General features: G+C 49.9%; 41 non-coding genes across 41 annotated transcripts; all 41 read left to right on the forward strand.

Moving 5' to 3' along the window:
* The first annotated feature begins 549 nt into the window (after positions 1 to 549).
* On the forward strand, positions 550 to 621 carry TRNAE-UUC (transfer RNA glutamic acid (anticodon UUC)). The gene has a single exon. It is a non-coding gene; the product is annotated as a tRNA-Glu (tRNA).
* Positions 622 to 1,474: 853 nt separating this feature from the next.
* On the forward strand, positions 1,475 to 1,546 carry TRNAE-CUC (transfer RNA glutamic acid (anticodon CUC)). Its single transcript has one exon. It is a non-coding gene; the product is annotated as a tRNA-Glu (tRNA).
* Positions 1,547 to 1,657: 111 nt separating this feature from the next.
* TRNAE-CUC (transfer RNA glutamic acid (anticodon CUC)) lies at positions 1,658 to 1,729 on the forward strand. Its single transcript has one exon. It is a non-coding gene; the product is annotated as a tRNA-Glu (tRNA).
* A 293-nt stretch (positions 1,730 to 2,022) lies between these two features.
* TRNAE-CUC (transfer RNA glutamic acid (anticodon CUC)) lies at positions 2,023 to 2,094 on the forward strand. The gene has a single exon. It is a non-coding gene; the product is annotated as a tRNA-Glu (tRNA).
* A 113-nt stretch (positions 2,095 to 2,207) lies between these two features.
* On the forward strand, positions 2,208 to 2,279 carry TRNAE-UUC (transfer RNA glutamic acid (anticodon UUC)). The gene has a single exon. It is a non-coding gene; the product is annotated as a tRNA-Glu (tRNA).
* Positions 2,280 to 2,579: 300 nt separating this feature from the next.
* On the forward strand, positions 2,580 to 2,651 carry TRNAE-CUC (transfer RNA glutamic acid (anticodon CUC)). Its single transcript has one exon. It is a non-coding gene; the product is annotated as a tRNA-Glu (tRNA).
* A 110-nt stretch (positions 2,652 to 2,761) lies between these two features.
* On the forward strand, positions 2,762 to 2,833 carry TRNAE-UUC (transfer RNA glutamic acid (anticodon UUC)). The gene has a single exon. It is a non-coding gene; the product is annotated as a tRNA-Glu (tRNA).
* Positions 2,834 to 3,124: 291 nt separating this feature from the next.
* TRNAE-UUC (transfer RNA glutamic acid (anticodon UUC)) lies at positions 3,125 to 3,196 on the forward strand. The gene has a single exon. It is a non-coding gene; the product is annotated as a tRNA-Glu (tRNA).
* Positions 3,197 to 4,045: 849 nt separating this feature from the next.
* On the forward strand, positions 4,046 to 4,117 carry TRNAE-UUC (transfer RNA glutamic acid (anticodon UUC)). Its single transcript has one exon. It is a non-coding gene; the product is annotated as a tRNA-Glu (tRNA).
* A 482-nt stretch (positions 4,118 to 4,599) lies between these two features.
* On the forward strand, positions 4,600 to 4,671 carry TRNAE-UUC (transfer RNA glutamic acid (anticodon UUC)). Its single transcript has one exon. It is a non-coding gene; the product is annotated as a tRNA-Glu (tRNA).
* A 113-nt stretch (positions 4,672 to 4,784) lies between these two features.
* On the forward strand, positions 4,785 to 4,856 carry TRNAE-CUC (transfer RNA glutamic acid (anticodon CUC)). Its single transcript has one exon. It is a non-coding gene; the product is annotated as a tRNA-Glu (tRNA).
* A 113-nt stretch (positions 4,857 to 4,969) lies between these two features.
* Positions 4,970 to 5,041, forward strand: TRNAE-CUC (transfer RNA glutamic acid (anticodon CUC)). Its single transcript has one exon. It is a non-coding gene; the product is annotated as a tRNA-Glu (tRNA).
* A 111-nt stretch (positions 5,042 to 5,152) lies between these two features.
* Positions 5,153 to 5,224, forward strand: TRNAE-CUC (transfer RNA glutamic acid (anticodon CUC)). Its single transcript has one exon. It is a non-coding gene; the product is annotated as a tRNA-Glu (tRNA).
* An 851-nt stretch (positions 5,225 to 6,075) lies between these two features.
* On the forward strand, positions 6,076 to 6,147 carry TRNAE-CUC (transfer RNA glutamic acid (anticodon CUC)). Its single transcript has one exon. It is a non-coding gene; the product is annotated as a tRNA-Glu (tRNA).
* Positions 6,148 to 6,257: 110 nt separating this feature from the next.
* On the forward strand, positions 6,258 to 6,329 carry TRNAE-UUC (transfer RNA glutamic acid (anticodon UUC)). Its single transcript has one exon. It is a non-coding gene; the product is annotated as a tRNA-Glu (tRNA).
* Positions 6,330 to 7,177: 848 nt separating this feature from the next.
* TRNAE-UUC (transfer RNA glutamic acid (anticodon UUC)) lies at positions 7,178 to 7,249 on the forward strand. The gene has a single exon. It is a non-coding gene; the product is annotated as a tRNA-Glu (tRNA).
* Positions 7,250 to 7,731: 482 nt separating this feature from the next.
* TRNAE-CUC (transfer RNA glutamic acid (anticodon CUC)) lies at positions 7,732 to 7,803 on the forward strand. The gene has a single exon. It is a non-coding gene; the product is annotated as a tRNA-Glu (tRNA).
* Positions 7,804 to 8,099: 296 nt separating this feature from the next.
* On the forward strand, positions 8,100 to 8,171 carry TRNAE-CUC (transfer RNA glutamic acid (anticodon CUC)). The gene has a single exon. It is a non-coding gene; the product is annotated as a tRNA-Glu (tRNA).
* Positions 8,172 to 8,281: 110 nt separating this feature from the next.
* TRNAE-CUC (transfer RNA glutamic acid (anticodon CUC)) lies at positions 8,282 to 8,353 on the forward strand. Its single transcript has one exon. It is a non-coding gene; the product is annotated as a tRNA-Glu (tRNA).
* An 849-nt stretch (positions 8,354 to 9,202) lies between these two features.
* On the forward strand, positions 9,203 to 9,274 carry TRNAE-CUC (transfer RNA glutamic acid (anticodon CUC)). Its single transcript has one exon. It is a non-coding gene; the product is annotated as a tRNA-Glu (tRNA).
* Positions 9,275 to 9,380: 106 nt separating this feature from the next.
* On the forward strand, positions 9,381 to 9,459 carry TRNAE-UUC (transfer RNA glutamic acid (anticodon UUC)). The gene has a single exon. It is a non-coding gene; the product is annotated as a tRNA-Glu (tRNA).
* Positions 9,460 to 10,677: 1,218 nt separating this feature from the next.
* Positions 10,678 to 10,749, forward strand: TRNAE-UUC (transfer RNA glutamic acid (anticodon UUC)). Its single transcript has one exon. It is a non-coding gene; the product is annotated as a tRNA-Glu (tRNA).
* A 481-nt stretch (positions 10,750 to 11,230) lies between these two features.
* TRNAE-CUC (transfer RNA glutamic acid (anticodon CUC)) lies at positions 11,231 to 11,301 on the forward strand. Its single transcript has one exon. It is a non-coding gene; the product is annotated as a tRNA-Glu (tRNA).
* Positions 11,302 to 11,411: 110 nt separating this feature from the next.
* Positions 11,412 to 11,483, forward strand: TRNAE-CUC (transfer RNA glutamic acid (anticodon CUC)). The gene has a single exon. It is a non-coding gene; the product is annotated as a tRNA-Glu (tRNA).
* A 113-nt stretch (positions 11,484 to 11,596) lies between these two features.
* Positions 11,597 to 11,668, forward strand: TRNAE-CUC (transfer RNA glutamic acid (anticodon CUC)). The gene has a single exon. It is a non-coding gene; the product is annotated as a tRNA-Glu (tRNA).
* A 111-nt stretch (positions 11,669 to 11,779) lies between these two features.
* TRNAE-CUC (transfer RNA glutamic acid (anticodon CUC)) lies at positions 11,780 to 11,851 on the forward strand. Its single transcript has one exon. It is a non-coding gene; the product is annotated as a tRNA-Glu (tRNA).
* A 110-nt stretch (positions 11,852 to 11,961) lies between these two features.
* TRNAE-CUC (transfer RNA glutamic acid (anticodon CUC)) lies at positions 11,962 to 12,033 on the forward strand. The gene has a single exon. It is a non-coding gene; the product is annotated as a tRNA-Glu (tRNA).
* A 2,139-nt stretch (positions 12,034 to 14,172) lies between these two features.
* Positions 14,173 to 14,244, forward strand: TRNAE-CUC (transfer RNA glutamic acid (anticodon CUC)). The gene has a single exon. It is a non-coding gene; the product is annotated as a tRNA-Glu (tRNA).
* Positions 14,245 to 14,354: 110 nt separating this feature from the next.
* Positions 14,355 to 14,426, forward strand: TRNAE-UUC (transfer RNA glutamic acid (anticodon UUC)). Its single transcript has one exon. It is a non-coding gene; the product is annotated as a tRNA-Glu (tRNA).
* Positions 14,427 to 15,275: 849 nt separating this feature from the next.
* Positions 15,276 to 15,347, forward strand: TRNAE-UUC (transfer RNA glutamic acid (anticodon UUC)). Its single transcript has one exon. It is a non-coding gene; the product is annotated as a tRNA-Glu (tRNA).
* A 481-nt stretch (positions 15,348 to 15,828) lies between these two features.
* Positions 15,829 to 15,900, forward strand: TRNAE-CUC (transfer RNA glutamic acid (anticodon CUC)). Its single transcript has one exon. It is a non-coding gene; the product is annotated as a tRNA-Glu (tRNA).
* Positions 15,901 to 16,013: 113 nt separating this feature from the next.
* On the forward strand, positions 16,014 to 16,085 carry TRNAE-CUC (transfer RNA glutamic acid (anticodon CUC)). The gene has a single exon. It is a non-coding gene; the product is annotated as a tRNA-Glu (tRNA).
* An 842-nt stretch (positions 16,086 to 16,927) lies between these two features.
* Positions 16,928 to 16,999, forward strand: TRNAE-UUC (transfer RNA glutamic acid (anticodon UUC)). The gene has a single exon. It is a non-coding gene; the product is annotated as a tRNA-Glu (tRNA).
* A 481-nt stretch (positions 17,000 to 17,480) lies between these two features.
* On the forward strand, positions 17,481 to 17,552 carry TRNAE-CUC (transfer RNA glutamic acid (anticodon CUC)). The gene has a single exon. It is a non-coding gene; the product is annotated as a tRNA-Glu (tRNA).
* A 110-nt stretch (positions 17,553 to 17,662) lies between these two features.
* Positions 17,663 to 17,734, forward strand: TRNAE-CUC (transfer RNA glutamic acid (anticodon CUC)). The gene has a single exon. It is a non-coding gene; the product is annotated as a tRNA-Glu (tRNA).
* A 113-nt stretch (positions 17,735 to 17,847) lies between these two features.
* Positions 17,848 to 17,919, forward strand: TRNAE-CUC (transfer RNA glutamic acid (anticodon CUC)). Its single transcript has one exon. It is a non-coding gene; the product is annotated as a tRNA-Glu (tRNA).
* A 111-nt stretch (positions 17,920 to 18,030) lies between these two features.
* On the forward strand, positions 18,031 to 18,102 carry TRNAE-CUC (transfer RNA glutamic acid (anticodon CUC)). The gene has a single exon. It is a non-coding gene; the product is annotated as a tRNA-Glu (tRNA).
* Positions 18,103 to 18,212: 110 nt separating this feature from the next.
* TRNAE-CUC (transfer RNA glutamic acid (anticodon CUC)) lies at positions 18,213 to 18,284 on the forward strand. Its single transcript has one exon. It is a non-coding gene; the product is annotated as a tRNA-Glu (tRNA).
* A 113-nt stretch (positions 18,285 to 18,397) lies between these two features.
* TRNAE-UUC (transfer RNA glutamic acid (anticodon UUC)) lies at positions 18,398 to 18,469 on the forward strand. Its single transcript has one exon. It is a non-coding gene; the product is annotated as a tRNA-Glu (tRNA).
* Positions 18,470 to 20,429: 1,960 nt separating this feature from the next.
* On the forward strand, positions 20,430 to 20,501 carry TRNAE-CUC (transfer RNA glutamic acid (anticodon CUC)). The gene has a single exon. It is a non-coding gene; the product is annotated as a tRNA-Glu (tRNA).
* Positions 20,502 to 20,611: 110 nt separating this feature from the next.
* On the forward strand, positions 20,612 to 20,683 carry TRNAE-UUC (transfer RNA glutamic acid (anticodon UUC)). Its single transcript has one exon. It is a non-coding gene; the product is annotated as a tRNA-Glu (tRNA).
* The last annotated feature ends 89 nt before the right edge of the window (positions 20,684 to 20,772 follow it).

The following is a 20,772-nucleotide window of genomic DNA, read 5'->3' on the forward strand; positions in this document are numbered from 1 at the left end:
TGGCATGGTCTAGTGGCTTGGATACCTGGCTCTCACCCAGGAGGCCTGGATTCGATTCCCGGTGTGGGAAGTATTTTCTTTTATCTGCTGTTTTCAAGCCTCCAATTTGCGCATGCTTTGTAACTTCAATACTTTTACCCTGTTGGCCGAATATCTAAGCGATCTCTCCGTCCCTCTCCGTTCTCCGGCGTGGTCTAGTGGCTAGGATATCTGGCTCTCACCCAGGAGAACCTGGTTCGATTCTTGGTGTCGGAAGTATTCTTTTATCTGCTGTCATCAAGTCTCCAATTTGCGCACGGTATGTAACTTCAAGTTTTACCCTGTTGGCCGAATGGCTAAGCGATCTCTCCTTTCCTCTCTGTTCTCCGGCATGGTCTAGTGTCTAGGATACCTGGCTCTCACCCAGGAAGCCCGGTTGCGATTCCTGGGGTCGGGAGTATTTTTTTTTATCAGCTATCATCAAGTCTCCAAATTGCGCACGCTATGTATCTTCAATACTTCTACCTTGTTGGCCGAATGGCTAAGCGATCGCTCCGTCCTTCTCCGTTCTCCGGCATGGTCTAGTGGCTAGGATACCTGGCTTTCACCCAGGAGGCCCTGGTTCGATTCCCGGTGTCGGAAGTATTTTCTTTTATCTGCTGTCTTCAAGCCTCCAATTCGCGCATGCTTTGTAACTTCAATACTTTTACCCTGTTGGCCGAATGGCTAAGCGATCGCTCCCTCCCTCTCAAATCTCTGGCATGGTCTAGTGGCTAGGATACCTGGCTCTCACCCAGCAGGCCCGGGTACGATTCCCGGTGTCAGAAGTTTTTTCTTTTATCTGCTGTCATCAAGTCTCCAATTAGCGCACGGTATGTAACTTCAATAGTTTTACCCTGTTGGTCGAATGGCTAAGCGATCTCTCCGTCCCTCTCCGTTCTCCCGCATGGTCTGTTGTCTAGGATACCTGGCTCTCACCCAGAAAGCCCGGTTGCGATTCCTGGGGTCGGGAGTATTTTCTTTTATCAGCTATCATCAAGTCTCCAAATTGCGCACGCTATGTATCTTCAATAGTTTTACCCTGTTGGCCGAATGGCTAAGCGATCGCTCCGTCCCTCTCCGTTCTACAGCATGATCTAGTGTCTAGGATACCTATGGCGCTCTCACCCAGCAGGCCCGCGTCCGATTCCCGGTGTCGGAAGTATTTTTTCATCTGCTATCATCAAGGCTCCAATTTGCGCATGCTATATAACTTCAATACTTTTACGCTGTTGGCCGAATGGCTAAGCGATCGCTCTGTCCCTCTCCGTTCTCCGGCATGGTCTAGTGGCTTGGATACCTGGCTCTCACCCAGGAGGCCCGCGTGCGATTCCCGGTGTCGGAAGTATTTTTTTACCTGCTATCATCAAGTCTCCAATTTGCGCATACTATATAACTTCAATACTTTTACCCTGTTGGCCGAATGGCAAAGCGATCGCTCGGTCCCTCTCCGTTCTCCGGCATGGTCTAGTGGCTAGGATACCTGGCTCTCACCCAGGAGGCCCGCGTGCGATTCCCGGTGTCGGAAGTATTTTTTTACCTGCTATCATCAAGCCTCCAATTTGCGCATGCTTTATACCTTCAATACTTTTACCCATTTGGCCGAATATCTAAGCGATCGCTCCGTCCCTCTCCGTTCTCCGGCGTGGTCTAGTGGCTAGGATATCTGGCTCTCACCCAGGAGACCCTGGTTCGATTCTTGGTGTCGGAAGTATTCTTTTATCTGCTGTCATCAAGTCTCCAATTTGCGCACGGTATGTAACTTGAATAGTTTCACCCTGTTGGCTGAATGGCTAAGCGATCGCTTCGTCCCTCTCCGTTCTCTGGCACGGTCTAGTGGCTTGGACACCTGGCTCTCACCCAGGAGGCCCGGGTACGATTCCCGGTGTCGGAAGTATTTTTTATCTGCTATTATCAAGTATCCAATTTACGCACGCTATGTAACTTCAATACTTTTACCCTGTTGGCCAAATGGCTAAGTGATCGCTCCGTCCCTCTCTGTTCTCCGGCATGGTCTAGTGGCTAGGCTACCTGGCTCTCACCCAGGAGGCCCGGGTTCGATTCCCGGTGTCGGAAGTATTTTCTTTTATCTGCTATCATCAAGTCTCCAATTTGCGCACGCTATGTAACTTCAATACTTTTACCCTGTTGGCCGAATCGCTAAGCAATCGCTCCGTCCCTCTCCGTTCTCCGGCATGGTCTAGTGGCTAGGATACCTGGCTTTCACCCAGGAGGCCCGGGTTCGATTCCCGGTGTCGGAATTATTTTCTTTTATCTGCTGTCATCAAGTCTCCAATTTGCGCACGCTATCTAACTTCAATAGTTTTACCCTGTTGGCCGAATGGCTAAGCGATCGCTCCGTCCCTCTCCGTTCTACAGCATGGTCTAGTGTCTAGGATACCTATGTCGCTCTTACCCAGGAGGCCCGCGTCCGATTCCCGGTATCGGAAGTATTTTTTCATCTGCTATCATCAAGTCTCCAATTTGCGCATGCTATATAACTTCAATACTTTTACCCTGTTGGCCGAATGGCTAAGCGATCGCTCTGTCCCTCTCCGTTCTCCGGCATGGTCTAGTGGCTAGGATACCTGGCTCTCACCCAGGAGGCCCGGGTACGATTCCCGGTGTCGGAAGTATTTTTTATCTGCTATTATCAAGTATCCAATTTACGCACGCTATGTAACTTCAATACTTTTACCCTGTTGGCCAAATGGCTAAGCGATCGCTCCGTCCTTCTTCGTTCTCTGGCATAGTCTAGTGGCTAGGATACCTGGCTTTCACCCAGGAGGCCCGGGTTCGATTCCCGGTGTCGGAAGTATTTTTTATCTGCTGTCATCAAGTCTCCAATTTGCGCACGGTATGTAACTTGAATAGTTTCCCCCTGTTGGCCGAATGGCTAAGCGATCGCTCCGTCCCTCTACGTTCTCTGGCATGGTCTAGTGACTTGGACACCTGGCTCTCACCCAGGAGGCCCGGGTACGATTCCCGGTGTCGGAAGTATTTTTATCAGCTATTATCAAGTATCCAATATACGCACGCTATGTAACTTCAATACTTTTACCCTGTTGGCCAAATGGCTAAGCGATCTCTCCGTCCTTCTCCGTTCTCCGGCATGGTCTAGTGGCTAGGATACCTGGCTTTCACCCAGGAGGCCCGGGTTCGATTTTCGGTGTCGGAAGTATTTTCTTTTATCTGCTGTCATCAAGTCTCCAATTTGCGCACGCTAAGTAACTTCAATAGTTTTACCCTGTTGGCCGAATGGCTAAGCGATCGCTCCGTCCCTCTCCGTTCTACAGCTTGATCTAGTGTCTAGGATACCTATGGCGCTCTCACCCAGGAGGCCTCCATCTGATTCCCGGTGTCGGAAGTATTTTTTCATCTGCTATTATCAAGTCTCCAATTTGCGCATGCTATATAACTTCAATACTTTTACGCTGTTGGCCGAATGGCTAAGCGATCGCTCTGTCCCTCTCCGTTCTCCGGCATGGTCTAGTGGCTTGGATACCTGGCTCTCACCCAGGAGGCCTGGATTCGATTCCCGGTGTGGGAAGTATTTTCTTTTATCTGCTGTTTTCAAGCCTCCAATTTGCGCATGCTTTGTAACTTCAATACTTTTACCCTGTTGGCCGAATATCTAAGCGATCGCTCCGTCCCTCTCCGTTCTCCGGCGTGGTCTAGTGGCTAGGATATCTGGCTCTCACCCAGGAGAACCTGGTTCGATTCTTGGTGTCGGAAGTTTTCTTTTATCTGCTGTCATCAAGTCTCCAATTTGCGCACGGTATGTAACTTCAAGTTTTACCCTGTTGGCCGAATGGCTAAGCGATCTCTCCGTTCCTCTCCGTTCTCCGGCATGGTCTAGTGTCTAGGATACCTGGCTCTCACCCAGGAAGCCCGGTTGCGATTCCTGGGGTCGGGAGTATTTTTTTATCAGCTATCATCAAGTCTCCAAATTGCGCACGCTATGTATCTTTAATACTTCTACCTTGTTGGCCGAATGGCTAAGCGATCGCTCCGTCCTTCTCCATTCTCCGGCATGGTCTAATGGCTAGGATACCTGGCTTTCACCCAGGAGGCCCTGGTTCGATTCCCGGTGTCGGAAGTATTTTCTTTTATCTGCTGTCTTCAAGCCTCCAATTTGCGCATGCTTTGTAACTTCAATACTTTTACCCTGTTGGCCGAATGGCTAAGCGATCGCTCCCTCCCTCTCAAATCTCTGGCATGGTCTAGTGGCTAGGATACCTGGCTCTCACCCAGCAGGCCCGGGTACGATTCCCGGTGTCAGAAGTTTTTTCTTTTATCTGCTGTCATCAAGTCTCCAATTTGCGCACGGTATGTAACTTCAATAGTTTTACCCTGTTGGCCGAATGGCTAAGCGATCTCTCCATCCCTCTCCGTTCTCCGGCATGTTCTAGTGTCTAGGATACCTGGCTCTCACCCAGGAAGCCCGGTTGCGATTCCTGGGGTCGGGAGTATTTTTTTTATCAGCTATCATCAAGTCTCCAAATTGCGCACGCTATGTATCTTCAATACTTCTACCTTGTTGGCCGAATGGCTAAGCGATCGCTCCGTCCTTCTCCGTTCTCCGGCATGGTCTAGTGGCTAGGATACCTGGCTTTCATCCAGGAGGCCCTGGTTCGATTCCCGGTGTCGGAAGTATTTTCTTTTATCTGCTGTCATCAAGTCTACAATTTGCGCTCGCTATGTAACTTCAATAGTTTTACCCTGTTGGCCGAATCACTAAGCGTTCGCTCCGCCTTTCTCCCTTTTCCGGCATGGTCTAGTGGCTAGGATACCTGGCTCTCACCCAGGAGGCCCGGGTACGATTCCCGGTGTCGGAAGTATTTTCTTTTATCTGCTGTCTTCAAGCCTCCAATTTTCGCATGCTTTGTAACTTCAATACTTTTATCCTGTTGGCCGAATATCTAAGTGATCGCTCCGTCCCTCTCCGTTCTCCGGCGTGGTCTAGTGGCTAGGATATCTGGCTCTCACCCAGGAGACCCTGGTTCGATTCTTGGTGTCGGAAGTATTCTTTTATCTGCTGTCATCAAGTCTTCAATTTGCGCACGGTATGTAACTTGAATAGTTTCTCCCTGTTGGCTGAATGGCTAAGCGATCGCTCCGTCCCTCTTCGTTCTCCGGCATGGTCTAGTGGCTTGGACACCTGGCTCTCACCCAGGCGGCCCGGGTACGATTCCCGGTGTCGGAAGTATTTTTTATCTGCTATTATCAAATATCCAATTTACGCACGCTATGTAACTTCAATACTTTTACCCTGTTGGCCAAATGGCTAAGTGATCGCTCCGTCCCTCTCCGTTCTACAGCATGGTCTAGTTTCTAGGATACCTGGCTTTCACACAGGAGGCCCGGGTTCGATTCCCGGTGTCGGAAGTATTTTCTTTTATCTGCTGTCATCAAATCTCCAATTTGCGCACGCTATGTAACTTCAATAGTTTTACCCTGTTGGCCGAATGGCTAAGTGATCGCTCCGTCCCTCTCCGTTCTACAGCATGGTCTAGTGTCTAGGATACCTGGCTTTCACACAGGAGGCCCGGGTTCGATTCCCGGTGTCGGAAGTATTTTCTTTTATCTGCTGTCATCAAGTCTCCAATTTGCGCATGCTATATAACTTCAATAGTTTTACCCTGTTGGCCGAATGGCTAAGCGATCGCTCCGTCCTTTCCGTTCTGCAGCATGGTCTAGTGTCTAGGATACCTATGGCGCTCTCACCCAGGAGGCCCGCGTCCGATTCCCGGTGTCGGAAGTATTTTTTCATCTGCTATCATCAAGTCTCCAATTTGCGCATGCTATATAACTTCAATACTTTTACCCTGTTGGCCGAATGGCTAAGCGATCGCTCTGTCCCTCTCCGTTCTCCGGCATGGTCTAGTGGCTTGGATACCTGGCTCTCACCCAGGAGGCCCGCGTGCGATTCCCGGTATCGGAAGTATTTTTTTTTATCTGCTGTCATCAAGTCTCCAATTTGCGCACGGTATGTAACTTGAATAGTTTCACCCTGTTGGCCGAGTGGCTAAGCGATCGCTCCGTCCCTCTACGTTCTCTGGCATGGTCTAGTGGCTTGGACACCTGGCTCTCACCCAGGAGGCCCGGGTACGATTCCCGGTGTCGGAAGTATTTTTTATCTGCTATTATCAAGTATCCAATTTACGCACGCTATGTAACTTCAATACTTTTACCCTGTTGGCCAAATGGCTAAGCAATCGCTCCGTCCTTCTCCGTTCTCCGGCATGGTCTAGTGGCTAGGATACCTGGCTTTCACCCAGGAGGACCGGGTTCGATTCTCGGTGTCGGAAGTATTTTCTTTTATCTGCTGTCATCAAGTCTCCAATTTGCGCACGCTATGTAACTTCAATAGTTTTACCCTGTTGGCCGAATGGCTAAGCGATCGCTCCGTCCCTCCGTTCTACAGCATGATCTAGTGTCTAGGATACCTATGGCGCTCTCACCCAGGAGGCCTGCATCTGATTCCCGGTGTCGGAAGTATTTTTTCATCTGCTATTATCAAGTCTCCAATTTGCGCATGCTATATAACTTCAATGCTTTTACGCTGTTGGCCGAATGGCTAAGCGATCGCTCTGTTCCTCTCCGTTCTCCGGCATGGTCTAGTGGCTTGGATACCTGGCTCTCACCCAGGAGGCCTGGATTCGATTCCCGGTGTGGGAAGTATTTTCTTTTATCTGCTGTTTTCAAGCCTCCAATTTGCGCATGCTTTGTAACTTCAATACTTTTACCCTGTTGGCCGAATATCTAAGCGATCGCTCCGTCCCTCTCCGTTCTCCGGCGTGGTCTAGTGGCTAGGATATCTGGCTCTCACCCAGGAGAACCTGGTTCGATTCTTGGTGTCGGAAGTATTCTTTTATCTGCTGTCATCAAGTCTCCAATTTGCGCACGGTATGTAACTTCAAGTTTTACCCTGTTGGCCGAATGGCTAAGCGATCTCTCCGTTCCTCTCCGTTCTCTGGCATGGTCTAGTGTCTAGGATACCTGGCTCTCACCCAGGAAGCCCGGTTGCGATTCCTGGGGTCGGGAGTATTTTTTTTATCAGCTATCATCAAGTCTCCAAATTGCGCACGCTATGTATCTTCAATACTTCTACCTTGTTGGCCGAATGGCTAAGCGATCGCTCCGTCCTTCTCCGTTCTCCGGCATGGTCTAGTGGCTAGAATACCTGGCTTTCACCCAGGAGGCCCTGGTTCGATTCCCGGTGTCGGAAGTATTTTCTTTTATCTGCTGTCTTCAAGCCTCCAATTTGCGCATGCTTTGTAACTTCAATACTTTTACCCTGTTGGCCGAATGGCTAAGCGATCGCTCCCTCCCTCTCAAATCTCTGGCATGGTCTAGTGGCTAGGATACCTGGCTCTCACCCAGCAGGCCCGGGTACGATTCCCGGTGTCAGAAGTTTTTTTCTTTTATCTGCTGTCATCAAGTCTCCAATTTGCGCACGGTATGTAACTTCAATAGTTTTACCCTGTTGGCCGAATGGCTAAGCGATCTCTCCGTCCCTCTCCGTTCTCCGGCATGTTCTAGTGTCTAGGATACCTGGCTCTCACCCAGGAAGCCCGGTTGCGATTCCTGGGGTCGGGAGTATTTTTTTATCAGCTATCATCAAGTCTCCAAATTGCGCACGCTATGTATCTTCAATACTTCTACCTTCTTGGCCGAATGGCTAAGCGATCGCTCCGTCCTTCTCCGTTCTCCGGCATGGTCTAGTGGCAAGGATACCTGGCTCTCACCCAGGAGGCCCAGGTTTGATTCCCGGTGTCGGAAGCATTTTCTTTTATCTGCTATCATCAAGTCTCCAATTTGCGCAGGCTATGTAACTTCAATACTTTTACCCTGTTGGCCGAATCGCTAAGCGATCGCTCCGTCCCTCTCCGTTCTCCGGCGTGGTCTAGTGGCTAGGATATCTGGCTCTCACCCAGGAGACGCTGGTTCGATTCTTGGTGTCGGAAGTATTCTTTTATCTGCTGTCATCAAGTCTCCAATTTGCGCACGGTATGTAACTTGAATAGTTTCTCCCTGTTGGCTGAATGGCTAAGCGATCGCTCCGTCCCTCTTTGTTCTCTGGCATGGTCTAGTGGCTTGGACACCTGGCTCTCACCCAGGAGGCCCGGGTACGATTCCCGGTGTCGGAAGTATTTTTTATCTGCTATTATCAAGTATCCAATTTACGCACGCTATGTAACTTCAATACTTTTACCCTGTTGGCCAAATGGCTAAGTGATCGCTCCGTCCCTCTCTGTTCTCCAGCATGGTCTAGTGGCTAGGATACCTGGCTCTCACCCAGGAGGCCCAGGTTCGATTCCCGGTGTCGGAAGTATTTTCTTTTATCTGCTATCATCAAGTCTCCAATTTGCGCACGCTATGTAACTTCAATACTTTTACCCTGTTGGCCGAATCGCTAAGCGATCGCTCCGTCCCTCTCCGTTCTCCAGCATGGTCTAGTGGCTAGGATACCTGGCTTTAACCCAGAAGGCCCGGGTTCGATTCCCAGTGTCGGAAGTATTTTCTTTTATCTGCTGTCATCAAGTCTCCAATTTGCGCACGCTATCTAACTTCAATAGTTTTACCCTGTTGGCCGAATGGCTAAGCGATCGCTCCGTCCCTCTCCGTTCTACAGCATGGTCTAGTGTCTAGGATACCTATGGCGCTCTCACCCAGGAGGCCCGCGTCCGATTCCCGGTGTCGGAAGTATTTTTTCATCTGCTATCATCAAGTCTCCAATTTGCGCATGCTATATAACTTCAATACTTTTACCCTGTTCGCCGAATGGCTAAGCGATTGCTCTGTCCCTCTCCGTTCTCCGGCATGGTCTAGTGGCTTGGATACCTGGCTCTCACCCAGGAGGCCTGCTTGCGATTCCCGGTATCGGAAGTATTTTTTATCTGCTATCATCAAGTCTCCAATTTGCGCATACTATTTAACTTCAATACTTTTACCCTGTTGGCCGAATGGCTAAGCGATCGCTCAGTCCCTCTCCGTTCTCCGGCAGGGTCTAGTGGCTAGGATACCTAGCTCTCACCCAGGAGGCCTGGATTCGATTCCCGGTGTCGGAAGTATTTTTTATCTGCTATTATCAAGTATCCAATTTACGCACGCTATGTAACTTCAATACTTTTACCCTGTTGGCCAAATGGCTAAGTGATTGCTCCGTCCCTCTCCGTTCTCCGGCATGGTCTAGTGGCTAGGATACCTGGCTCTCACCCAGGAGGCCGGGGTTCGATTCCCGGTGTCGGAAATATTTTCTTTTATCAGCTGTCATCAAGTCTCCAATTTGCGCACGCTATGTAACTTCAATAGTTTTACCCTGTTGGCCGAATGGCTAAGTGATCGCTCCGTCCCTCTCCGTTCTACAGCATGGTCTAGTGGCTAGGATACCTGGCTTTCACCCAAGAGGCCTGGGTTCGATTCCCGGTGTCGGAAATATTTTCTTTTATCAGCTGTCATCAAGTCTCCAATTTGCGCACGCTATGTAACTTCAATAGTTTTACCCTGTTGGCCGAATGGCTAAGCGATCGCTCCGTTCCTCTCCGTTCTACAGCATGGTCTAGTGTCTAGGATACCTATGGCGCTCTCACCCAGGAGGCCCGCGTCCGATTCCCGGTGTCGGAAGTATTTTTTCATCTGCTATCATCAAGTCTCCAATTTGCGCATGCTATATAACTTCAATACTTTTACCCTGTTGGCCGAATGGCTAAGCGATCGCTCTGTCCCTCTCCGTTCTCCGGCATGGTCTAGTGGCTTGGATACCTGGCTCTCACCCAGGAGGCCCGCGTGCGATTCCCGGTATCGGAAGTATTTTTTTTTATCTGCTGTCATCAAGTCTCCAATTTGCGCACGGTATGTAACTTTAATAGTTTCACCCTGTTGGCCGAATGGCTAAGCGATCGCTCCGTCCCTCTACGTTCTCTGGCATGGTCTAGTGGCTTGGACACCTGGCTCTCACCCAGGAGGCCCGCGTCTGATTCCCGGTGTCGGAAGTATTTTTTCATCTGCTATTATCAAGTCTCCAATTTGCGCATGCTATATAACTTCAATACTTTTACGCTGTTGGCCGAATGGCTAAGCGATCGCTCTGTCCCTCCCCGTTCTCTGGCTCGGTCTAGTGGCTTGGATACCTGGCTCTCACCCAGGAGGCCTGGATTCGATTCCCGGTGTGGGAAGTATTTTCTTTTATCTGCTGTTTTCAAGCCTCCAATTTGCGCATGCTTTGTAACTTCAATACTTTTACCCTGTTGGCCGAATATCTAAGCGATCGCTCCGTCCCTCTCCGTTCTCCGGCGTGGTCTAGTGGCTAGGATATCTGGCTCTCACCCAGGAGAACCTGGTTCGATTCTTGGTGTCGGAAGTATTCTTTTATCTGCTGTCATCAAGTCTCCAATTTGCGCACGGTATGTAACTTCAAGTTTTACCCTGTTGGCCGAATGGCTAAGCGATCTCTCCTTTCCTCTCCGTTCTCCGGCATGGTCTAGTGTCTAGGATACCTGGCTCTCACCCAGGAAGCCCGGTTGCGATTCCTGGGGTCGGGAGTATTTTTTTTATCAGCTATCATCAAGTCTCCAAATTGCGCACGCTATGTATCTTCAATACTTCTACCTTGTTGGCCGAATGGCTAAGCGATCGCTCCGTCCTTCTCCGTTCTCCGGCATGGTCTAGTGGCTAGGATACCTGGCTTTCACCCAGGAGGCCCTGGTTCGATTCCCGGTGTCGGAAGTATTTTCTTTTATCTGCTGTCTTCAAGCCTCCAATTCGCGCATGCTTTGTACCTTCAATACTTTTACCCTGTTGGCCGAATGGCTAAGCGATCGCTCCCTCCCTCTCAAATCTCTGGCATGGTCTAGTGGCTAGGATACCTGGCTCTCACCCAGCAGGCCCGGGTACGATTCCCGGTGTCAGAAGTTTTTTCTTTTATCTGCTGTCATCAAGTCTCCAATTAGCGCACGGTATGTAACTTCAATAGTTTTACCCTGTTGGCCCAATATCTAAGCGATCGCTCCGTCCCTCTCCGTTCTCCGGCGTGGTCTAGTGGCTAGGATATCTGGCTCTCACCCAGGAGAACCTGGTTCGATTCTTGGTGTCGGAAGTATTCTTTTATCTGCTGTCATCAAGTCTCCAATTTGCACACGGTATGTAACTTGAATAGTTTCACCCTGTTGGCTGAATGGCTAAGCAATCGCTCCGTCCCTCTCCGTTCTCTGGCATGGTCTAGTGCTTGGACACCTGGCTCTCACCCAGGAGGCCCGGGTACGATTCCCGGTGTCGGAAGTATTTTTTATCTGCTATTATCAAGTATCCAATTTACGCACGCTATGTAACTTCAATACTTTTACCCTGTTGGCCAAATGGCTAAGTGATCGCTCCGTCCCTCTCTGTTCTCCAGCATGGTCTAGTGGCTAGGATACCTGGCTCTCACCCAGGCAGCCCAGGTTCGATTCCCGGTGTCGGAAGTGTTTTCTTTTATCTGCTATCATCAAGTCTCCAATTTGCGCACGCTATGTAATTTCAATACTTTTACCCTGTTGGCCGAATCGCTAAGCGATCGCTCCGTCCCGCTCCGTTCTCCGGCGTGGTCTAGTGGCTAGGATATCTGGCTCTCACCCAGGAGACCCTGGTTCGATTCTTGGTGTCGGAAGTATTCTTTTATCTGCTGTCATCAAGTCTCCAATTTGCGCACGGTATGTAACTTGAATAGTTTCTCCCTGTTGGCTGAATGGCTAAGCGATCGCTCCGTCCCTCTTTGTTCTCTGGCATGGTCTAGTGGCTTGGACACCTGGCTCTCACCCAGGAGGCCCGGGTACGATTCCCGGTGTCGGAAGTATTTTTTATCTGCTATTATCAAGTATCCAATTTACGCACGCTATGTAACTTCAATACTTTTACCCTGTTGGCCAAATGGCTAAGTGATCGCTCCGTCCCTCTCTGTTCTCCAGCATGGTCTAGTGGCTAGGATACCTGGCTCTCACCCAGGAGGCCCAGGTTCGATTCCCAGTGTCGGAAGTATTTTCTTTTATCTGCTATCAAGTCTCCAATTTGCGCACGCTATGTAACTTCAATACTTTTACCCTGTTGGCCGAATCGCTAAGCGATCGCTCCGTCCCTCTCCGTTCTCCAGCATGGTCTAGTGGCTAGGATACCTGGCTTTAACCCAGAAGGCCCGGGTTCGATTCCCAGTGTCGGAAGTATTTTCTTTTATCTGCTGTCATCAAGTCTCCAATTTGCGCACGCTATCTAACTTCAATAGTTTTACCCTGTTGGCCGAATGGCTAAGCGATCGCTCCGTCCCTCTCCGTTCTACAGCATGGTCTAGTTTCTAGGATACCTGGCTTTCACACAGGAGGCCCGGGTTCGATTCCCGGTGTCGGAAGTATTTTCTTTTATCTGCTGTCATCAAGTCTCCAATTTGCGCACGCTATGTAACTTCAATAGTTTTACCCTGTTGGCCGAATGGCTAAGTGATCGCTCCGTCCCTCTCCGTTCTACAGCATGGTCTAGTGTCTAGGATACCTGGCTTTCACACAGGAGGCCCGGGTTCGATTCCCGGTGTCGGAAGTATTTTCTTTTATCTGCTGTCATCAAGTCTCCAATTTGCGCATGCTATGTAACTTCAATAGTTTTACCCTGTTGGCCGAATGGCTAAGCGATCGCTCCGTCCCTCTCCGTTCTGCAGCATGGTCTAGTGTCTAGGATACCTGGCTCTCACCCAGGAGGCCCGCGTCCGATTCCCGGTGTCGGAAGTATTTTTTCATCTGCTATCATCAAGTCTCCAATTTGCGCATGCTATATAACTTCAATACTTTTACCCTGTTGGCCGAATGGCTAAGCGATCGCTCCGTCCCTCTCCGTTCTGCAGCATGGTCTAGTGTCTAGGATACCTGGCTCTCACCCAGGAGGCCCGCGTCCGATTCCCGGTGTCGGAAGTATTTTTTCATCTGCTATCATCAAGTCTCCAATTTGCGCATGCTATATAACTTCAATACTTTTACCCTGTTGGCCGAATGGCTAAGCGATCGCTCCGTCCCTCTCCGTTCTCCAGCCTTGTCTAGTGGCTAGGATACCTGGCTTTAACCCAGAAGGCCCGGGTTCGATTCCCAGTGTCGGAAGTATTTTCTTTTATCTGCTGTCATCAAGTCTCCAATTTGCGCACGCTATCTAACTTCAATAGTTTTACCCTGTTGGCCGAATGGCTAAGCGATCGCTCCGTCCCTCTCCGTTCTACAGCATGGTCTAGTTTCTAGGATACCTGGCTTTCACACAGGAGGCCCGGGTTCGATTCCCGGTGTCGGAAGTATTTTCTTTTATCTGCTGTCATCAAGTCTCCAATTTGCGCACGCTATGTAACTTCAATAGTTTTACCCTGTTGGCCGAATGGCTAAGTGATCGCTCCGTCCCTCTCCGTTCTACAGCATGGTCTAGTGTCTAGGATACCTGGCTTTCACACAGGAGGCCCGGGTTCGATTCCCGGTGTCGGAAGTATTTTCTTTTATCTGCTGTCATCAAGTCTCCAATTTGCGCACGCTATGTAACTTCAATAGTTTTACCCTGTTGGCCGAATGGCTAAGTGATCGCTCCGTCCCTCTCCGTTCTACAGCATGGTCTAGTGTCTAGGATACCTGGCTTTCACACAGGAGGCCCGGGTTCGATTCCCGGTGGCGGAAGTATTTTCTTTTATCTGCTGTCATCAAGTCTCCAATTTGCGCACGCTATGTAACTTCAATAGTTTTACCCTGTTGGCCGAATGGCTAAGTGATCGCTCCGTCCCTCTCCGTTCTACAGCATGGTCTAGTGTCTAGGATACCTGGCTCTCACCCAGGAGGCCCGCGTCCGATTCCCGGTGTCGGAAGTATTTTTTCATCTGCTATCATCAAGTCTCCAATTTGCGCATGCTATATAACTTCAATACTTTTACCCTGTTGGCCGAATGGCTAAGCGATCGCTCTGTCCCTCTCCGTTCTCCGGCATGGTCTAGTGGCTTGGATACCTGGCTCTCACCCAGGAGGCCCGCGTGCGATTCCCGGTATCGGAAGTATTTTTTTTTATCTGCTGTCATCAAGTCTCCAATTTGCGCACGGTATGTAACTTGAATAGTTTCACCCTGTTGGCCGAGTGGCTAAGCGATCGCTCCGTCCCTCTACGTTCTCTGGCATGGTCTAGTGGCTTGGACACCTGGCTCTCACCCAGGAGGCCCGGGTACGATTCCCGGTGTCGGAAGTATTTTTTATCTGCTATTATCAAGTATCCAATTTACGCACGCTATGTAACTTCAATACTTTTACCCTGTTCGCCAAATGGCTAAGCAATCGCTCCGTCCTTCTCCGTTCTCCGGCATGGTCTAGTGGCTAGGATACCTGGCTTTCACCCAGGAGGACCGGGTTCGATTCTCGGTGTCGGAAGTATTTTCTTTTATCTGCTGTCATCAAGTCTCCAATTTGCGCACGCTATGTAACTTCAATAGTTTTACCCTGTTGGCCGAATGGCTAAGCGATCGCTCCGTCCCTCCGTTCTACAGCATGATCTAGTGTCTAGGATACCTATGGCGCTCTCACCCAGGAGGCCTGCATCTGATTCCCGGTGTCGGAAGTATTTTTTCATCTGCTATTATCAAGTCTCCAATTTGCGCATGCTATATAACTTCAATGCTTTTACGCTGTTGGCCGAATGGCTAAGCGATCGCTCTGTCCCACTCCGTTCTCCGGCATGGTCTAGTGGCTTGGATACCTGGCTCTCACCCAGGAGGCCTGGATTCGATTCCCGGTGTGGGAAGTATTTTCTTTTATCTGCTGTTTTCAAGCCTCCAATTTGCGCATGCTTTGTAACTTCAATACTTTTACCCTGTTGGCCGAATATCTAAGCGATCGCTCCGTCCCTCTCCGTTCTCCGGCGTGGTCTAGTGGCTAGGATATCTGGCTCTCACCCAGGAGAACCTGGTTCGATTCTTGGTGTCGGAAGTATTCTTTTATCTGCTGTCATCAAGTCTCCAATTTGCGCACGGTATGTAACTTCAAGTTTTACCCTGTTGGCCGAATGGCTAAGCGATCTCTCCGTTCCTCTCCGTTCTCTGGCATGGTCTAGTGTCTAGGATACCTGGCTCTCACCCAGGAAGCCCGGTTGCGATTCCTGGGGTCGGGAGTATTTTTTTTTATCAGCTATCATCAAGTCTCCAAATTGCGCACGCTATGTATCTTCAATACTTCTACCTTGTTGGCCGAATGGCTAAGCGATCGCTCCGTCCTTCTCCGTTCTCCGGCATGGTCTAGTGGCTAGAATACCTGGCTTTCACCCAGGAGGCCCTGGTTCGATTCCCGGTGTCGGAAGTATTTTCTTTTATCTGCTGTCTTCAAGCCTCCAATTTGCGCATGCTTTGTAACTTCAATACTTTTACCCTGTTGGCCGAATGGCTAAGCGATCGCTCCCTCCCTCTCAAATCTCTGGCATGGTCTAGTGGCTAGGATACCTGGCTCTCACCCAGCAGGCCCGGGTACGATTCCCGGTGTCAGAAGTTTTTTCTTTTATCTGCTGTCATCAAGTCTCCGATTTGCGCACGGTATGTAACTTCAATAGTTTTACCCTGTTGGCCGAATGGCTAAGCAATCTCTCCGTCCCTCTCCGTTCTCCGGCATGTTCTAGTGTCTAGGATACCTGGCTCTCACCCAGGAAGCCCGGTTGCGATTCCTGGGGTCGGGAGTATTTTTTTATCAGCTATCATCAAGTCTCCAAATTGCGCACGCTATGTATCTTCAATACTTCTACCTTCTTGGCCGAATGGCTAAGCGATCGCTCCGTCCTTCTCCGTTCTCCGGCATGGTCTAGTGGCAAGGATACCTGGCTCTCACCCAGGAGGCCCAGGTTTGATTCCCGGTGTCGGAAGTATTTTCTTTTATCTGCTATCATCAAGTCTCCAATTTGCGCAGGCTATGTAACTTCAATACTTTTACCCTGTTGGCCGAATCGCTAAGCGATCGCTCCGTCCCTCTCCGTTCTCCGGCGTGGTCTAGTGGCTAGGATATCTGGCTCTCACCCAGGAGACCCTGGTTCGATTCTTGGTGTCGGAAGTATTCTTTTATCTGCTGTCATCAAGTCTCCAATTTGCGCATACTATTTAACTTCAATACTTTTACCCTGTTGGCCGAATGGCTAAGCGATCGCTCAGTCCCTCTCCGTTCTCCGGCAGGGTCTAGTGGCTAGAATACCTAGCTCTCACCCAGGAGGCCTGGATTCGATTCCCGGTATCGGAAGTATTTTTTATCTGCTATTATCAAGTCTCCAATTTGCGCATGCTATATAACTTCAATACTTTTACGCTGTTGGCCGAATGGCTAAGCGATCGCTCTGTCCCTCTCCGTTCTCTGGCATGGTCTAGTGGCTTGGATACCTGGCTCTCACCCAGGAGGCCTGGATTCGATTCCCGGTGTGGGAAGTATTTTCTTTTATCTGCTGTTTTCAAGCCTCCAATTTGCGCATGCTTTGTAACTTCAATACTTTTACCCTGTTGGCCGAATATCTAAGCGATCGCTCCGGCCCTCTCCGTTCTCCGGCGTGGTCTAGTGGCTAGGATATCTGGCTCTCACCCAGGAGAACCTGGTTCGATTCTTGGTGTCGGAAGTATTCTTTTATCTGCTGTCATCAAGTCTCCAATTTGCGCACGGTATGTAACTTCAAGTTTTACCCTGTTGGCCGAATGGCTAAGCGATCTCTCCTTTCCTCTCCGTTCTCCGGCATGGTCTAGTGTCTAGGATACCTGGCTCTCACCCAGGAAGCCCGGTTGCGATTCCTGGGGTCGGGAGTATTTTTTTATCAGCTATCATCAAGTCTCCAAATTGCGCACGCTATGTATCTTCAATACTTCTACCTTGTTGGCCGAATGGCTAAGCGATCGCTCCGTCCTTCTCCGTTCTCCGGCATGGTCTAGTGGCTAGGATACCTGGCTTTCACTCAGGAGGCCCTGGTTCGATTCCCGGTGTCGGAAGTATTTTCTTTTATCTGCTGTCTTCAAGCCTCCAATTCGCGCATGCTTTGTAACTTCAATACTTTTACCCTGTTGGCCGAATGGCTAAGCGATCGCTCCCTCCCTCTCAAATCTCTGGCATGGTCTAGTGGCTAGGATACCTGGCTCTCACCCAGCAGGCCCGGGTACGATTCCCGGTGTCAGAAGTTTTTTCTTTTATCTGCTGTCATCAAGTCTCCAATTAGCGCACGGTATGTAACTTCAATAGTTTTACCCTGTTGGCCCAATATCTAAGCGATCGCTCCGTCCCTCTCCGTTCTCCGGCGTGGTCTAGTGGCTAGGATATCTGGCTCTCACCCAGGAGAACCTGGTTCGATTCTTGGTGTCGGAAGTATTCTTTTATCTGCTGTCATCAAGTCTCCAATTTGCACACGGTATGTAACTTGAATAGTTTCACCCTGTTGGCTGAATGGCTAAGCAATCGCTCCGTCCCTCTCCGTTCTCTGGCATGGTCTAGTGGCTTGGACACCTGGCTCTCACCCAGGAGGCCCGGGTACGATTCCCGGTGTCGGAAGTATTTTTTATCTGCTATTATCAAGTATCCAATTTACGCACGCTATGTAACTTCAATACTTTTACCCTGTTGGCCAAATGGCTAAGTGATCGCTCCGTCCCTCTCTGTTCTCCAGCATGGTCTAGTGGCTAGGATACCTGGCTCTCACCCAGGCAGCCCAGGTTCGATTCCCGGTGTCGGAAGTATTTTCTTTTATCTGCTATCATCAAGTCTCCAATTTGCGCACGCTATGTAACTTCAATACTTTTACCCTGTTGGCCGAATCGCTAAGCGATCGCTCCGTCCCGCTCCGTTCTCCGGCGTGGTCTAGTGGCTAGGATATCTGGCTCTCACCCAGGAGACCCTGGTTCGATTCTTGGTGTCGGAAGTATTCTTTTATCTGCTGTCATCAAGTCTCCAATTTGCGCACGGTATGTAACTTGAATGGTTTCTCCCTGTTGGCTGAATGGCTAAGCGATCGCTCCGTCCCTCTTTGTTCTCTGGCATGGTCTAGTGGCTTGGACACCTGGCTCTCACCCAGGAGGCCTGGATTCGATTCCCGGTGTCGGAAGTATTTTTTATCTGCTATTATCAAGTATCCAATTTACGCACGCTATGTAACTTCAATACTTTTACCCTGTTGGCCAAATGGCTAAGTGATCGCTCCGTCCCTCTCCGTTCTCCGGCATGGTCTAGTGGCTAGGATACCTGGCTCTCACCCAGGAGGCCGGGGTTCGATTCCCGGTGTCGGAAGTATTTTCTTTTATCTGCTATCATCAAGTCTCCAATTTGCGCACGCTATGTGACTTCAATACTTTTACCCTGTTGGCCGAATCGCTAAGCGATCGCTCCGTCCCTCTCCGTTCTCCGGCATGGTCTAGTGGCTAGGATACCTGGCTTTCACCCAAGAGGCCCGGGTTCGATTCCCGGTGTCTGAAATATTTTCTTTTATCAGCTGTCATCAAGTCTCCAATTTGCGCACGCTATGTAACTTCAATAGTTTTACCCTGTTGGCCGAATGGCTAAGTGATCGCTCCGTCCCTCTCCGTTCTACAGCATGGTCTAGTGTCTAGGATACCTGGCTTTCACACAGGAGGCCCGGGTTCGATTCCCGGTGTCGGAAGTATTTTCTTTCATCTGCTGTCATCAAGTCTCCAATTTGCGCACGCTATGTAACTTCAATAGTTTTACCCTGTTGGCCGAATGGCTAAGCGATCGCTCCGTTCCTCTCCGTTCTACAGCATGGTCTAGTGTCTAGGATACCTATGGCGCTCTCACCCAGGAGGCCCGCGTCCGATTCCCGGTGTCGGAAGTATTTTTTCATCTGCTATCATCAAGTCTCCAATTTGCGCATGCTATATAACTTCAATACTTTTACCCTGTTGGCCGAATGGCTAAGCGATCGCTCTGTCCCTCTCCGTTCTCCGGCATGGTCTAGTGGCTTGGATACCTGGCTCTCACCCAGGAGGCCCGCGTGCGATTCCCGGTATCGGAAGTATTTTTTTTATCTGCTGTCATCAAGTCTCCAATTTGCGCACGGTATGTAACTTGAATAGTTTCACCCTGTTGGCCGAATGGCTAAGCGATCGCTCCGTCCCTCTACGTTCTCTGGCATGGTCTAGTGGCTTGGACACCTGGCTCTCACCAAGGAGGCCCGCGTCTGATTCCCGGTGTCGGAAGTATTTTTTCATCTGCTATTATCAAGTCTCCAATTTGCGCATGCTATATAACTTCAATACTTTTACGCTGTTGGCCGAATGGCTAAGCGATCGCTCTGTCCCTCTCCGTTCTCTGGCATGGTCTAGTGGCTTGGATACCTGGCTCTCACCCAGGAGGCCTGGATTCGATTCCCGGTGTGGGAAGTATTTTCTTTTATCTGCTGTTTTCAAGCCTCCAATTTGCGCATGCTATATAACTTCAATACTTTTACCCTGTTGGCCGAATGGCTAAGCGATCGCTCCGTCCCTCTCCGTTCTCCAGCCTTGTCTAGTGGCTAGGATACCTGGCTTTAACCCAGAAGGCCCGGGTTCGATTCCCAGTGTCGGAAGTATTTTCTTTTATCTGCTGTCATCAAGTCTCCAATTTGCGCACGCTATCTAACTTCAATAGTTTTACCCTGTTGGCCGAATGGCTAAGCGATCGCTCCGTCCCTCTCCGTTCTACAGCATGGTCTAGTGTCTAGGATACCTGGCTTTCACACAGGAGGCCCGGGTTCGATTCCCGGTGTCGGAAGTATTTTCTTTTATCTGCTGTCATCAAGTCTCCAATTTGCGCACGCTATGTAACTTCAATAGTTTTACCCTGTTGGCCGAATGGCTAAGTGATCGCTCCGTCCCTCTCCGTTCTACAGCATGGTCTAGTGTCTAGGATACCTGGCTTTCACACAGGAGGCCCGGGTTCGATTCCCGGTGGCGGAAGTATTTTCTTTTATCTGCTGTCATCAAGTCTCCAATTTGCGCACGCTATGTAACTTCAATAGTTTTACCCTGTTGGCCGAATGGCTAAGTGATCGCTCCGTCCCTCTCCGTTCTACAGCATGGTCTAGTGTCTAGGATACCTGGCTCTCACCCAGGAGGCCCGCGTCCGATTCCCGGTGTCGGAAGTATTTTTTCATCTGCTATCATCAAGTCTCCAATTTGCGCATGCTATATAACTTCCATACTTTTACCCTGTTGGCCGAATGGCTAAGCGATCGCTCTGTCCCTCTCCGTTCTCCGGCATGGTCTAGTGGCTTGGATACCTGGCTCTCACCCAGGAGGCCCGCGTGCGATTCCCGGTATCGGAAGTATTTTTTTTTATCTGCTGTCATCAAGTCTCCAATTTGCGCACGGTATGTAACTTGAATAGTTTCACCCTGTTGGCCGAGTGGCTAAGCGATCGCTCCGTCCCTCTACGTTCTCTGGCATGGTCTAGTGGCTTGGACACCTGGCTCTCACCCAGGAGGCCCGGGTACGATTCCCGGTGTCGGAAGTATTTTTTATCTGCTATTATCAAGTATCCAATTTATGCACGCTATGTAACTTCAATACTTTTACCCTGTTCGCCAAATGGCTAAGCAATCGCTCCGTGCTTCTCCGTTCTCCGGCATGGTCTAGTGGCTAGAATACCTGGCTTTCACCCAGGAGGACCGGGTTCGATTCTCGGTGTCGGAAGTATTTTCTTTTATCTGCTGTCATCAAGTCTCCAATTTGCGCACGCTATGTAACTTCAATAGTTTTACCCTGTTGGCCGAATGGCTAAG

This window comes from Rhipicephalus microplus, chromosome 3 (assembly GCF_043290135.1).
Source record: "Rhipicephalus microplus isolate Deutch F79 chromosome 3, USDA_Rmic, whole genome shotgun sequence".
Taxonomy (NCBI): domain Eukaryota; kingdom Metazoa; phylum Arthropoda; class Arachnida; order Ixodida; family Ixodidae; genus Rhipicephalus; species Rhipicephalus microplus.